Raw genomic sequence first — 14,473 nt, 5'->3', positions numbered from 1 at the left:
AATTCAAATTTAAGCAACTAACTAAATAAGGAATTTAGATGTTAAAAAAGCTAGTCTCAATGACATGAGTCATGAAACTACTGGATTATTGTAAATAATCTGGTACATTTAAGAAAAGGAAATCTGCTATCCTTATTCATTCAAGTCCCAAGAATTGATGTGAATGAACTAAGATTCAACCATAATTGTAAATCTCTTCTGTACCCTCTCCAGCTTGACACCTTTCTTATAACAGGGTCTCCAAAACTCTACACAATACTCCAAATGCAGCCTCACCACTGACTCAACAGGTACATTTAATGTCTGAAAAATGTATACAATATACATCCTGAAATTCTTTATCTTTGCAAATATCCATGAAAACAGGAGTGCCCCGTAGAATGAATGACAGTTAAATGTTAGAATCCCAAAGCCCTCCTACCTACCCCTTCCCACGTATAAGTAGCAGCAAAGCAATGATCCCCACCCCCCACCAGCAAAAAAGCATCGGCACTCCCCCACTAAGCACTCAAGCGTGCAGCAAAGCATCAGCAAAGCCATAAACTTGCAGTACTCCAAAGACTACTTGTTCATCCAGAAATTAGACGTAACTACAGGCTCTCTCTCTCCCTAATAAGGGAAAAAGAGGAGTTCTCCCACTTCACAACTTACGTAACTGCATCATCCCTTGTAAAAATAATCAGGGAAGCACAGAGAGAATCTGTAATTACTGACAAGTACCTTTATTGTCTCAATAGAAGAAGATGTGAATTTACACAGCTGAAACACACCAACTAAGTTTGCCTGACCTTCCATGAACAGTCAAAGAAAAGAAAATATTATACCAGTTAAAAAGGAGTTTCTGCTACTGGCGACATGTTCCTCGTAGTTCTATTTCAAATCTACAAGTGTCCATAGGACACCTCACATCCGTGATAGTTAGTCTCCTACAGAGTTAACACCGCCAGCACACTTGAAGCATCTACTTTTATGTTCATCTCTTACCAATTCAAATATTGCATTCCAGTGTCATTGGCTGTAGGTCATATGCCTGACCTTTAACACCTTTTTATTGACTCTGCTCCAGTCCAGCATCCATTTATTGCTCTTTTCCCAGCAAGTAACAATCTGTAATTTATGGCTCCTTGTTCTCAATCAGCAACCAGCTTGAATCACACAGAACAGATACAGAGTTCAACAGTCACAAACTTGCATCCAACCAAAGAACACTTCACAAATAACTCCTCATTTGGAAATGATCCCTTGTTCAGTAGATTACCTGAGGCATCATTGTGTCAACTTTAAAACAAATGTAACTCAAGATGGAGAACAGAGTGGCTTCATCTTCTCCCTTATGGCAAGAACAAAGGCAATTGGTCTGTCTGCTTCCACTGTCCTTGATTCATTCGAACTCACTGATTTGTAGGCTGTAGTTCTTTCTGGCCAACAAAGGTCAACGTGCTTAACGCCTTCTTCATCACCTTGTCTAGTTGTACAGCTGCTTTAGGTGAACTGTGCATGTCAGTAATCCCAGTCTCTCTGCTCCATGACACTTGTCAGTGGCCTGTAAAGGTCCTAAGCTGGTTTAAGTGTCTAAAATGCAGCACCTCACACTTAAATTTTAAAATCCATTTGTTATCTAGTAAGACCGTAAGACATAGAAGAAGAATTAAGCCATTCAGTCAATCAAATCTACTCCACCATTCCATCATGGCTGATTCATTAATCCTCTCAGCCCCATTATCCCATGACCTTTAATGCCCTTGAGAGTCTAGCACCTATCAACCTCCACTTTAAATCTACTCAGTGATCTGGCCATGAATTCCACAGATTCACTACCCTCTCGCTAAAGAAATTCCTCCTGATCTCTGATCTAAATGAACGTTCATTTATTCTAATCTGGAGTATAAATATTCCGACTCCCTACCCTATCAATGCGTCTTACAGTTTTATAAACTTCTGACAGGTTTCACCTCAGCCTCTTACACTCTCTGGAGAAAACAACTCCGAAAGAAGCACATGATAACACAAAGATAGAAGCAAAAAGTGCCACAGTGCAACATAATGCTGTGAGAGTTAAGAACAAAGTCTGAAACCATTGTGCCTTAATGCACAGCATCACAATGAGATAGATGAATAAGAAGTACAGATAGACCTAATAGGTTATGATATAGTTGCCAAAATATATTATTTTGTTTAGAGATACAGCATGGAAAGGCCCTTCCGACCCTTCAAGTCACACCGCCCAGCAACCCATCAATTTAACCCCAGGCTAATTATGGATAATTTACAAAGACTCATTAACCTACAATGGTTACGTCTTTGGGTTGTTGGAGGAAACTAGGCACCCAGAGCAAACCCATGCGCACACAGGAAGGAACATACAGACTTGCTAACAGAGGACACTGGAATTGAACTCCAAATTCTGATGCCCCCAGCTGTAATAGTGTCCTGGAAACTGCTGCATTACTGTGGTGCTCCATATGGAGACAAGGCTGCAGTAAAACAAAGGACTGAATATCCAGAGGTTTGCAATAACTAAGACAGACAGGTAAAAAAGGAAAGAAGCGATGGTAGTGTTTTTAGTAAAGGAGCAACTCAATGCAATGGTAAGGGTGGGCATTGGCTCAGTAACGTGTGGAATCTGTATGGGCGGAGCAGATACACTACAGGGCGAAAAACATAGGTGGGGTCATCTACATGCCCCCAGACAGTGATGATGACATCATTATCATCATCATGTGCCGTGTCGCGTGATGTAGGCAATCATGGCCTCATGACCATGATTGTTCTTGGCACATTTTTCTACAGAAGGCACTTCATGATAACTCAGGTCATTTGGGGTTTGACAAGACCTGTGGATTGGTTTGTGATTAGTTCTTTTGACGCTGAATGAAGCTTGAGTTTGAAGAGTACTGTAGGTTGTGCATCCTATGCATTCAGAGCAAGATGTTGCCATGAGAGTTGCTCCATCATCTCACTTGCAAAGTATGGGACCACTTGATTTTGGGTGTATATATTATCTCTCCATAAAGCCTGATTCCAATAACTTTGTGAATGTCTTGGTCATCACTGATCACTACACCAGATATGCACTAGCCTTCCCCACAAAGGATCAGAGAGCATCCACAGTTGCCTAAGAAATACTTTGTTTATTATGACCTCCCAAGAAGGTTACATAGAGATTAGGGAAGGGATTTTGAGAGTTAGCTCATACATGGGCATGCCTGGAGTTGAGAAGTCAAGGACCATGCCATATCACCCTCAGGGTGATCCTCAGCCTAAAAAGTTCAACCAGACATTGCTAGGTATGCTTGGAACCCTGGATGCCAACAAAAACAGCAAGTGGCACCAGCATATTGGATATTTTCAAATGCCATCTATAAATTTGCTGACGATACAATCGTTGGTAGAATTTCAGGTGGTGATGAGAGGGCATACAGGAGTGTTTATGCCAACTAGTGGAGTGGTGCTGCAGCAACAACCTGACATCAACATCAGTAAGACAAAAGAGCTGATTACTAACCTTCATAGAGGGGTTAGAAGTGGAGAGAGTGAGCAGCTTCAAGTTCCTGGTTGTCAAGATCTCTGAGGACCTAACCTGGTCCCAACATGTCAATGTAGTTATAAAGAAGACAAGACAGTGGCTATACTTTAATAGGAGTTTGAAGAGATCTGGCATGTCGACAAATACACTCAAAAACTTCTATAGTTGTACAGTGGAGAGCATTCTGACAGGTTGCATCACTGTCTGAAATTGAGGGGTTATTGCACAGGACTGAAAGAAGCTGCAGAAGGTTGTACATCTAGTCAGCTCCATCTTGGGCACTCGCCTACAAAGTACCCAAAAACAACTTTAGGGAGCAGTGTCTCCGAAAGGCAGCTTCCATTATTAAGGACCTCCAGCACCCAGGGCATGCCCTTTTCTCACTGTTACCATCAGGTAGGAGATACAGAAGCCTGAAGGCACACACCCGGCGATTCAGGAACAGCTTCTTCCTCTCTGCCATCCAATTCCTAAATGGACATTGAAGCTTTGGACACTACCTCACTTTTTATTAACATATGAAGTATTTTTGTTTTTGCATGTTTTTAGTCTATTCAACACATGTAATTGATTTACTTATTAATTTATTATTATTGTTTTATTTTATTTTTTATTATTATTTCTCTCTGCTAGGTTATGTATTGCATTGAAGTGCTGCTGCTAAGTTAACATATTTAATAAACCTGATTCTGATTCGGTACACTGCTACAACTGTACTCAGAATGAAGTATCTGGCTATTCTCCTTTCTATTTGACGTTTGGACATGAAGCGAGATTGCCTGTAGATCTCTGTTTTGGATCTGGCAGTGAAGACTTGCCACAGAAGACATATCTGAAGTTCATGTCTGACATGAGGAAAGAACTGCAACAAGCTTATGAGCTAGCAGCTGTTTCTGCTACCAAGTAAAACCAAGGAAACTAGAGGAGACAGGATCAAAATATTAGGTTCTCTCAACTGATGCCTGGAGATAGAGTTTCAATAAAAAAAATTGAGGCTATAAGGGAAGCCTATTTGGCCAACTGCTGGGTTTCTACGCTGTACATAGTGGAGAGCCAGATGCCGAATTTGTCAGTTTTCCAGGTTAAAATTATCCTGTCAAATTCTCCATTGGAATGACCATAGGCAAGGAAGTACATGTGGATAGGGAACCTAAGCCTAGTAGGAAAACTCTGCATAGGGGTCCTCGGTCTCCAAGGGGTCAGTGTGGACATGGTGGAGGAGTACAAATACCTGGGGATACGAATTGACAATAAACTGGACTGGTCAAAGAACACTGAGGCTATCTATAAGAAGGGTCAGAGCTGTGTCTATTTCCTGAGGAGACTGAGGTCCTTTAACATCCGCCGGACGATGCTGAGGATTTCTATGAGTCTGTGGTGGCCAGTGCTATCATGTTTGCTGTTGTGTGCTGGGGCAGCAGGCTGAGGGTAGCAGACACCAACAGAATCAACAAACTCATTTGTAAGGCCAGTGATGTTGCCGGGGTGGGACTGGACTCTGACGGTGGTGTCTGAAAAGAGGATGCTGTCCAAGTTGCATGCCATCTTGGACAATGTCTCCCATCCACTCCATAATGTACTGGTTAGGCACAGGAGTACATTCAGCCAGAGACTCATTCCACCGAGATGTAACACTGAGCATCATAGGAAGTCATTCCTGCCTGTGGCCATCAAACTTTACAACTCCTCCTGCGGAGTGTCAGACACCCTGAGCCAATAGGCTGGTCCTGGATTAATTTCCTCTTGGCATAATTTACTTATTATTGTTTAATTATTTATGGCTTTATGTTGCTATATTTCTACACTATTCTTGGTTGGTGTGACTGTAACAAAACCCAATTTCCCTCAGGATCAATAAAGTATATCTGTCTGTCTGTCATAGAAGGAGAACAGAAAGGCAACAAGCTGACAAAAGAATGATTTCAATGTAAAGACCTGAAGAGGAATCAACCACTGAGTACAGTGGAGTGTCAGAGGATGAGGAAATGGGAGATGGTATGCTTTACCTTATCCAAACTCCCCAAGAATTGATGAAGAGATGTCTGAATCTCCCAGCCCTGACTCAGATATAGCTGGGAAGACTACCAGTGGACAAGTCAGACGTGATGGTAGACAGTGAGGGGATGAAGCCGAGTTCTGTCGGGTAGCAGGGGGACCTGAGCCACCAGAAGATATGACTGATAGACAGGGGAGGCATCCCCTAATAAGCAGGAATGGTCACAAGGAGAACCTTAAACTGCAGAAGGTTTCAGAGTGTCTGGAGACTCCCAGATAGGCTGGCATATGATGCACTGGGGAAAGAGAATGCTGCATCAATCCCACAGTGAAATACAGTATATTACTTCACTTACAAATAGACTGGGGGTCCTGAAATCACAACGTTCATTTGAATACTGTTATTAATAATGGTTTAATGGTCCAAAGTCATGAGGACATGACTATTTTTGCTGGGTGGAGAATGTAATATCCTGGGTAAGAGTTCTATTGCTATCTTGGGAAGTATTTTTATTTTAGCAATTTTCTGTAAAAGCAGTGTGTCCTGCAGTTGCTGCTTTGGCTAAAGATAAGGAGCCATGTTGTCCAACTTAGAATTGTGGTGTCAGCCATTCGGGATTGGCTTAGTATGTGTTGTAATTTTCTGCCCAGTGAAACATCTGGGAGTGCTAGGTCGGAGCAGATTTCTGAAGGACAGTAGTCTAGTTTGGGGTTTTCTTTTGCTGGGAGTGACGGAGTGGGTCACAAGGGAAGATGCCGCAGAATGCCGTTCAAAGGAGAGTCCCCGTTGTAAGAAGTGCTTTGTGCAGATGAATGTCTCCAAGGAGACATTGTTTGAGATGGTCTTTGAGGGAAATTTGGACTGTGGCAAGTGCTTTCATGTGGGTTCAGTGCATGAGTAAAGTGATATACCCAACTACTCAAGAAATGAGCTCCAATGTTTATATGCACATTTAGATTGGTTTAACTGTAATGGATCCCTATAATTTTATTTTCCTTTTCTGTAATTGTTTGTTGAAGTTGGAAATTTAGAATATTTATTTACGAGCCCAGTGAGAGGGTTGCAGATGTTTCCCACAGCTGTGGTGTCTAGAACCAGCAGTCAAAATCTCTGAATATGTGATCAGCCATTCCTGACAGACATAAGACAATTCTTCACCTAGAGAACATGAATCTTTGGAACTTTCAACACAAGTGATCTGAAGATTCAGTTGCTGAGTAGGTTACAAAGAAGATGGATTTTTAGATATGAAGGTAATCAGAAGATGGGGTCTGGTGCAGAAATATGGCCCTGAGGTACAAAAAAAGTTAACCGTGATTTTATCTAAGGGCAGAAGAGGCACAAGAAGCCTAATTGCCTACTTCTCCTTTTTATGTTCATATATGCACAGAGTTTGTTGAAGATAGATAAAAGGACACATGTTCTGGACTTGTAAAAAGGTGTTAACCACAAATGGAATATTGTGCCAAGTTCTAAGGTCAATACTTTAGAAAAGATGTAAAGGCTTTGGTAGGTTTACAAATGTATCAGCATTAATTCCAATAATGGAGGACTTTAGACTTTAGTAGTCACACTGGAGAGGTTGAGATTGTTTGGGAACAGGGGACTTGGTAAGGGGAACTGATAAAAGTTTTAAATTATAAATGGCATTGATAAAAATTGATCTCACCCACTGACATTGCTTTTGAGATGGTGTGTGTCATTCACAAGGCTTGTTTTCATTTCTCATCCCACTGCCCTTGAGAAGGTGGAGCAAGTCACTTGGTTGAACTGCTGAAATCCTTCTGCTAAGAAATGACTGTACTTTCATTTTGGCAAGAAGAATAACAGCAGGTAATTCAAGGTAGAATGTGTGATTCTATTTTGAGAGGGACAGAAGATAAGACATATGCAATGATCATCGTATGTGTTCTGCTAAGCTTTATAAACAAAGGCTGAGAACTGAAGTATGGAAGTCATGAAGAACCAAACTATTAGTGGGGTGAATGGCATCTGTGTGGGGGTGTCAAAGTACCTCTACTACAGGGCAGAGAGTTGATGGGAAAAAGGAATAATTTAAAGGGTAAAAATAGAGGGCATATCCATTGAATCTATATTCAGATGCAAATTCAGATTTATTTATTGCATGTACATTGAAACATACAGTGAAATGCATTGTTTGTGTTAACAACCAACACAATCAAAAATAAGAAAGATGCAATCAGTGTGATGGGACTATAGAGGAACAGATAAGCAGAAGGAAGTACAAGGATGGCAAGGTAAAGGAATATTGGATGTTGAAAGAGGTAGTAAATTCAGTCAAGGAGAAAGGCAGCATATGTAAGGTTTAGGACAATAAAATCAAAGAACTCCCAGGATTATAAAGGAGTGAGGAAACAAAATTAGAGAAGGGAACTATGAGTGTCAGGAACAGCCATGATAAATTCTTGGCAAGTAGGATTAAAGAGAATCCCAAGGCATTCTAAGCAACAAAAGCTAAAGGATAACTAGGAAGCAGGTGGGACCACTCAAGGATAAAGGAGAGAATATGTGCTTGGAAGCAGAAGATGTGGGTGAGGTCCTAGATTAGTAATTTACATTAGTATTTGCCAAAGAGGATGTGGAGGATTGGGTGATCAGTGTGGAATGTGCTCATCAATATAAAGGAGGAGGTAGGCTGAGTCTCCTGAAAGGTGGTTAAATCCCCAGGTCATAATGGGATATACAACAGATTATGAACAGAAGCAAAAGATGAGATTTTTGGAGCCTTGGCCACTACTTCGTGTGCTCTCCAGCCACACACAAAGTCCTGGAGGACTGGCAGTTAGTTAATATTGTTCCATTATTCAAGAAGGAAATAGGGATAATGCTGGAAGCTACAGAGCAGCAAGTCTAGCGGTAGTGGTAGGGAATCTATGCAAGAGGAATCAAAGAGGTGATGAAGGTGATATATGTTGTCTACTTGGGCATCTTAGTAAGGTGTATTAATTAATATTGTGGCCATTAATGACAAAACCCTTAAGCTCTTAGATATGTTGCAGTTTTATAAAACTCCAGTTAGGTTGCAACTGGAGTATTGCATTCAATTCTGATAGCCCCATTATAGGATGGATGCTGAGGCTTTACATAGGGTGCAGAAGAGGTTCACCAGGATGCAGCCTGGTTTGGAAGACATAGGGAGAAATTGGACAAATATGGCTTGTTTTCTCTCGAGCAGCAGATGCTGGCGGACATCGCTGTTTTTAAAGTGATAAAGATAGGATCGACAGCCAGCATATTTTCTCCAGAGTTGAAATGTCTAATATCAGAGGGCACGTATTTAAGGTGAGTGGGGCAAGATCAAAGGAGATGTGCAGGACAAGGTTTTGTTTTACAGGGGGGGGGGGGGTGCCTGCATAGCACTGCAGGGGGTGGAAGCAGGCGACTACATCGGAGGAAGCTCAAGAAGCTCTTAGATAGGCAATGAAGGTGCAGGAAACGGAAGGATATGGACATTGCGTATGCAGAGCGATTAGCTTGTCTGAACATTTGATTACTAATATAATTAACTGGGCACAACTTTTGACAAGGGACTGTTCCAGTGTACTGTTCTATGAACATGGGGCAACTGCTTCACACTGAGAGTGGTGTAAACTTCCCAAGAGTAGGGTAGGGTAAAATGATCCCATTTAGACAGGTACATAGATAGGAAAGGTTTGGGGGGGGGGGGGGGGGGGCTGAACAGGTCAATAATAAGCAAGTGCAACTAACTCGGCTCGGCAGCATAGACCAGTTGGGTTGATGCTGTTTAACACTCTAGGTGTCCCGATGCAGGGTTTCAACCAGACACATTGACAATTCCTCCCCACACACCCACCACAGCAACTGTTTGACCTGCTGAGTTGCTAGACCCTTTACTTTCCCGTCCTGATGAATGGTCTTGGCTTGAAACCCCTCCATGGATGCCAAATTCCTTGAGCAATTTGTGTTTGCTACTCCGAACTCCAGCGAGGCGAATACTTTCCAGGACTACTGCCATCCAGGAGGGAACCGGAGTCTTTGAGCATGCGCATTTCCGTTACGCCAGCCCGCGTGTACGCATGGCCGTACATACCGAGCGGGCGCGTGTACGCGTGGCCGTACGTACCGAGCGGGCGCGTACGCGTGGCCGTACGTACCGAGCGGGCGCGTGTACGCGTGGCCGTACGTACCGAGCGGGCGCGTGTACGCATGGCCGTACGTACCGAGCGGGCGCGTGTACGGCATGACGTGACGTGTGGTGTCGGGTCGTGGTGCAGGTTCGTGGCCTCCGTTGTTTGCGGGAAGTGAGTGAAGGTTCGCGGTCGGTTCCGGGGGCTGCGAGTAGGTGAGCGTGGGTAGAAGGGATGGGGTAGAGGAGGAGAGAGGAAGCGATGGATGGGGTTTGGGCAGGGCAGGGGCACTTGGCCCTTCCGCTGTACTGCACCAGTTCATTGGTTTATCGTCACATGCACCGAGATACAGGGCAAAACTTAACTTTGCAAACTATCCACACAGATCATTTCAAAAGATGTTCATTGAGGAAACACAATAACAATGCAGAGTATAGTGTTACGTAAATGTTTACAAAGAGAGCAGGGTAGGCAAACAAGGGGCATGACAGGTAGATTTCGAGGTCAAGTGTTCATTATTAACATACAAGAGGTCCATTTAAAAGTCCAACAACGAGCAGATGGAAATTATCCATAGCTAAATTGATAGTAACATCATTTTGTATTTACACCATCATCTTTAACCTCTTGCTTATCTACATTTACCACTGCCTTGAAAAGATTCAAAGTCTCGGCTATCATTCCTTCCATTTTTATTAAAATATGCTGTTGCCCTCCCTCCCTTACCCCTCCCCCATAGTTCTGGATTCTCTCATGAGGATATATCTGAAGTACCTTCTCCAAATCCACTCTGTTAAGAATGTCTGAAACATGTACATTTCAAACACATTCTTAAACAGTTTCCTAAACCAACACAAAACCAAATGTAGTCTGTACAGTCTTTCCTTATAAGCAATGGGCCCACTACAGATGTTATTTTAATATGCAACACATTAACATCCAACTATAGTTAGAGAGCAACAGAGTACATAATGCACCAGGTTGGTCTTCTTACTGCCTGTTAATGCAGCTGGTGTTCAGGGTCCTCTGTCACTATCTGTCTGTACTGTACTGTCACACATTGCTGTTTTCTTAACAATTTTGTTTGACCAGTCAGGGTTGTTAGGCCTGAGCTGAACCCCTGAGCCTGGTGGCCTCTACCCTTTGACCTGTTTGGCACGGTTGACCCTACCAAGTGCACAAGGCCCTGACTCCAGCCAACATAACTCTGGGTCATTGAGGCGTGCAAGCCTCCAAACACTACGATAAAGTTGTGGCCCTCTTGAAGGAGGTCAGAGTAGTTGCCGGTATCAAGCTGTGATGCATCTGAATAGATGCTTTCTGTGGTGCGTATATAAAAATCGGTTAAGAGTCACCAGGGAAATTCAGAATATCCTTAGCTTATTGAAAAAGTAGAGGTATTGATGTGATTTTTAAGACCATAGCATCCATGTGGTTGGACAAGGGCAAATTATTAGTGCTACTTATACCTGGGAATTTGGAGCTCTCAACCTTCTCCACCTCAGCACCTTTGGGACAGACGGGAGCCCTGCTTCCTGAAGTCGGAGGCAAGCTTCTTCAACATAAGAGATTCAGCAGATACTGGAAATCCAGTGTAACTGACACAAAATGCTGGAGGGCCTCAGTAAGTCAGGCAGTAACTATGGAAGGTAATAAAGAGGTGATGTTTCATCAGAACTGGAAAGGAATGGGGAAGAAGCCAGAATAAATAAGGTGGGGGAGAGGAATGAGGACAAGCTAGAAGGTGATCGGTGAAGCCAGTTGAGGCAGAAGAGCTTTTTTACACAGAGAGTGGTGAGTGCGTGAATGGGCGGCTGGTGATAACGGTGGAGGCGGATACGATAGGATCTTTTCAGAGACTCCTGAATAGGTACATGGGGTTTAGAAAAATAGAGGGCTATGGGTAACCCGAGGTAATTTCAGCATTGTGGGTGGAAGGGCCTGTATTGTGCTGCAGGTTTTTTGTGTTTCTATGTTAAGATAGGTGGGTGGGGAGGGGGTGACGTGACAAGCTGGGAGGTGATAGGTGGTCTTATATGTTCCTGTGTTAAGATAGGTGGGTGGGGAGGGGGTGACGTGACAAGCTGGGAGGTGATAGGTGGTCTTATATGTTCCTGTGTTAAGATAGGTGGGTGGGGAGGGGGTGACATGAGAAGCTGGGAGGTGATAGGTGGTCTTATATGTTCCTGTGTTAAGATAGGTGGGTGGGGAGGGGGTGACATGAGAAGCTGGGAGGTGATAGGTGGTCTTATATGTTCCTGTGTTAAGATAGGTGGGTGGGGAGGGGGTGACATGAGAAGCTGGGGAGGTGATAGGTGGGTGGGGAGGGGGTGACGTGAGAAGCTGGGGAGGTGATTGGTGGTCTTATATGTTCCTGTGTTAAGATAGGTGGGTGGGGAGGGGGTGACGTGAGAAGCTGGGGAGGTGATAGGTGGTCTTATATGTTCCTGTGTTAAGATAGGTGGGTGGGGAGGGGGTGACGTGAGAAGCTGGGGAGGTGATAGGTGGTCTTATATGTTCCTGTGTTAAGATAGGTGGGTGGGGAGGGGTTGACATGAGAAGCTGGGGAGGTGATAGGTGGTAAAAGACTGAAGAAGAAGGCAGCTGATAGAAGAGGAGGAGGAGAAGGAGGAGGAGGACCAGGAGGTAATGGGCAGATGAGAAGAGAAGAGGTAAGGGGAGCCAGAATGGGAAATGGAATACGGGTGAAGGAGGAGGGGGAGAAATTACTGGAGGTTAGAGAAATTTAATGAGATAAAATGCTGAATAGGTCCTTCAAGCCATGTCACCTAGCAAACCCCTGATTTAGTCCTAGCCTAAACATGGGGCAATTTACAATGACCAATTAACCTACTAATGGGTATGCCTTTGTACTGTAGGAGGAAACCGGAGATTGAGAGAGGTGACAGAAATGGACCAAATGAATTTGAGGGTAGGTTGGAAGTTGGAGTCAATGTTGATGAAATTGACAAATTCAGCGTGAGTGCATGAAACAGCACCAATGCAGTCATTAGTGTAGCATAGAAAGAATTGGGGAGTGTTACTAACGAATGCTTAGAACATGGACTGTTCCATGTAGCCTATGAAAAGGCAAATATACAGTAACGGAGCCCATGCTGGTCCCCATAGCTTCACTTTGGGTTTGGAAAAAGTAGGAGGAGCCAAAAGGGAAATTGTTGAGTGTGACTGCTAGTTCTGCCACAGGGGATAGGGTGATGGTGAAGGGAAACTGGTTAGGTCTGTTATCTAGAAAGAAGCAGAGAGCTTTAGGGCCTTCTTGATGGTGGATGGAAGTGTACTGGGACTGGACATCCACAGAGAAAACAAGGTGATCAAAGTGAAAATTGTTGAAGAGATCGAGAGTGTGTGAAGTGTCACAGATGTAGGTGAGGAGGGACTGAAATAAGGGGGATAAACTGGAGTCGAGGTATGTGGACATGAGTTCATTGTGTTGGAGTAGGCCCACAGGGACAGTCTGGTTTGTGTATTTTGGGTATTAGGTAGAAATGAGCAGTTGGTGGGAGAGGATGGCAGCTTTTTCATTTTGCTGACATTGCCATGCTAATAGACTCCCATCTCTTTCTCATTGGGGTAGGGATGGTGAAGCGGATGAGAAAAGCATATTGGGGAAGGGAAGGTAATCGAAGGATATTAAGGGATGGTGGAAGTAATGAGGGTGTCAGGAGGATTCAGGGGACTGGAGTCTTTGGAAGGATGTAGGTTTGTATATGCCTTGGAAGGATTAGATTGACTAGAAAAATAAACGCTGCAACAAAAATTGTGGGGGAATTGGAAAAAGAATATATGATGCATAAAGGGTTGACAGAAATGTGATGGAAGTGGAGAGATGTGCAGCATCAAACCACAAGCATGGGTTGAATTGGAAAAGGACTTTGGGGTGTGTATTACTGGCAGCAAGCGATGGCATCTCTGCCAGTGAGCAGCCCCGTCAGGACATTTGTACCCACCGCAGGCCGGCAGACCTTCATAGATGCCTGATGTTAAGGTGTTTACGCCGAGGAAGATCTCACAAAGAGAAAGGTTGTAATGATACCACAACCTCGGGGTAGAACATAGAAGAGTTGAGCACAGGAAAGAACAAGTCCTTTAGCCCACAAGGTTGTGCCGAACCATTTAAATCAGTAATCAAATGGCCAACCAAACCAGTCTCTTAAAAACATCTAATGTTTCTGTCTCTGCCACCACCCCAGCCAGTGCATTTCAGGCACCCACCATTCTTTGTAAAAAAAAAATTTGTCTCTCAAAATCTCCTTTGAAATTACCCCCCTCACCTTAAATGCATGCCCTCAGGATTTAGTCATTTCCAATATCTGAGTAAAAGATACTGTCTGTCTACTCTATCTGTGCCCTTTATAATCAGATAGACTTCTATCAGATCTCCTCTCGGCCTCTGCTGTTCCAGAGAAAACTCAAGTTTGTTAAACCTGTCTTTAAGGCACATGCCCTCCAATCCAGGTAAACCACTTCTGCACCCTTTCCAAAGCCTCAACATCCTTCCTCCAATGGGGCAACCAGAACTGTGTACAATACTCCAGATGGGGCCCAACTAGAGTTTAATAAAGCTGCAACATAACTTCCTGACTTTTGAATATTAACGCTTCAATTAATAAATGCAAGGATATTCAGTGTCAACCTTTTGTTCACATAAGTGCATATTACAACCAGGGATTTTGATCAATTTAACTGAAAATTTTTATTTTTGAATCACATGCTCCTTTTTTTCCTGGTAGAGCCGAAAAAATGTGGAAAATTGTAAAACATGATAAACTAAAAATTGAAAAACTGAAATGTCAGTGATTCTAAAATAATCCTCCTCCTTTG

The 14,473-nt window shown here is 43.3% G+C and overlaps 1 protein-coding gene across 6 annotated transcripts in view; it reads left to right on the top strand.

Moving 5' to 3' along the window:
- Window positions 1-14,473, top strand: part of psmg3 (proteasome (prosome, macropain) assembly chaperone 3) — a 62,733-nt gene that overhangs the window by 32,905 nt on the left and 15,355 nt on the right. Inside the window, exons 1-2 of one of the 6 annotated variants that reach the window (XM_059979797.1) lie at window positions 9,738-9,778; window positions 12,511-12,563. The exons of 1 other annotated variant lie outside the window; for it this stretch is intronic. The gene's annotated coding sequence lies outside the window, so the exon portion shown is untranslated. Of the gene's footprint in view, window positions 1-9,667; window positions 9,847-12,510; window positions 12,564-14,473 lie in introns of those variants that run through there. 4 more of the 6 variants (XM_059979793.1, XM_059979796.1, XM_059979798.1 and 1 more) reach the window with 4 other exon arrangements.

The sequence above is a fragment of the Hypanus sabinus genome, chromosome 9 (genome assembly GCF_030144855.1).
Source record: "Hypanus sabinus isolate sHypSab1 chromosome 9, sHypSab1.hap1, whole genome shotgun sequence".
Lineage (NCBI taxonomy): Eukaryota > Metazoa > Chordata > Chondrichthyes > Myliobatiformes > Dasyatidae > Hypanus > Hypanus sabinus.
This window is presented reverse-complemented; position numbering and strand designations above follow the sequence as displayed.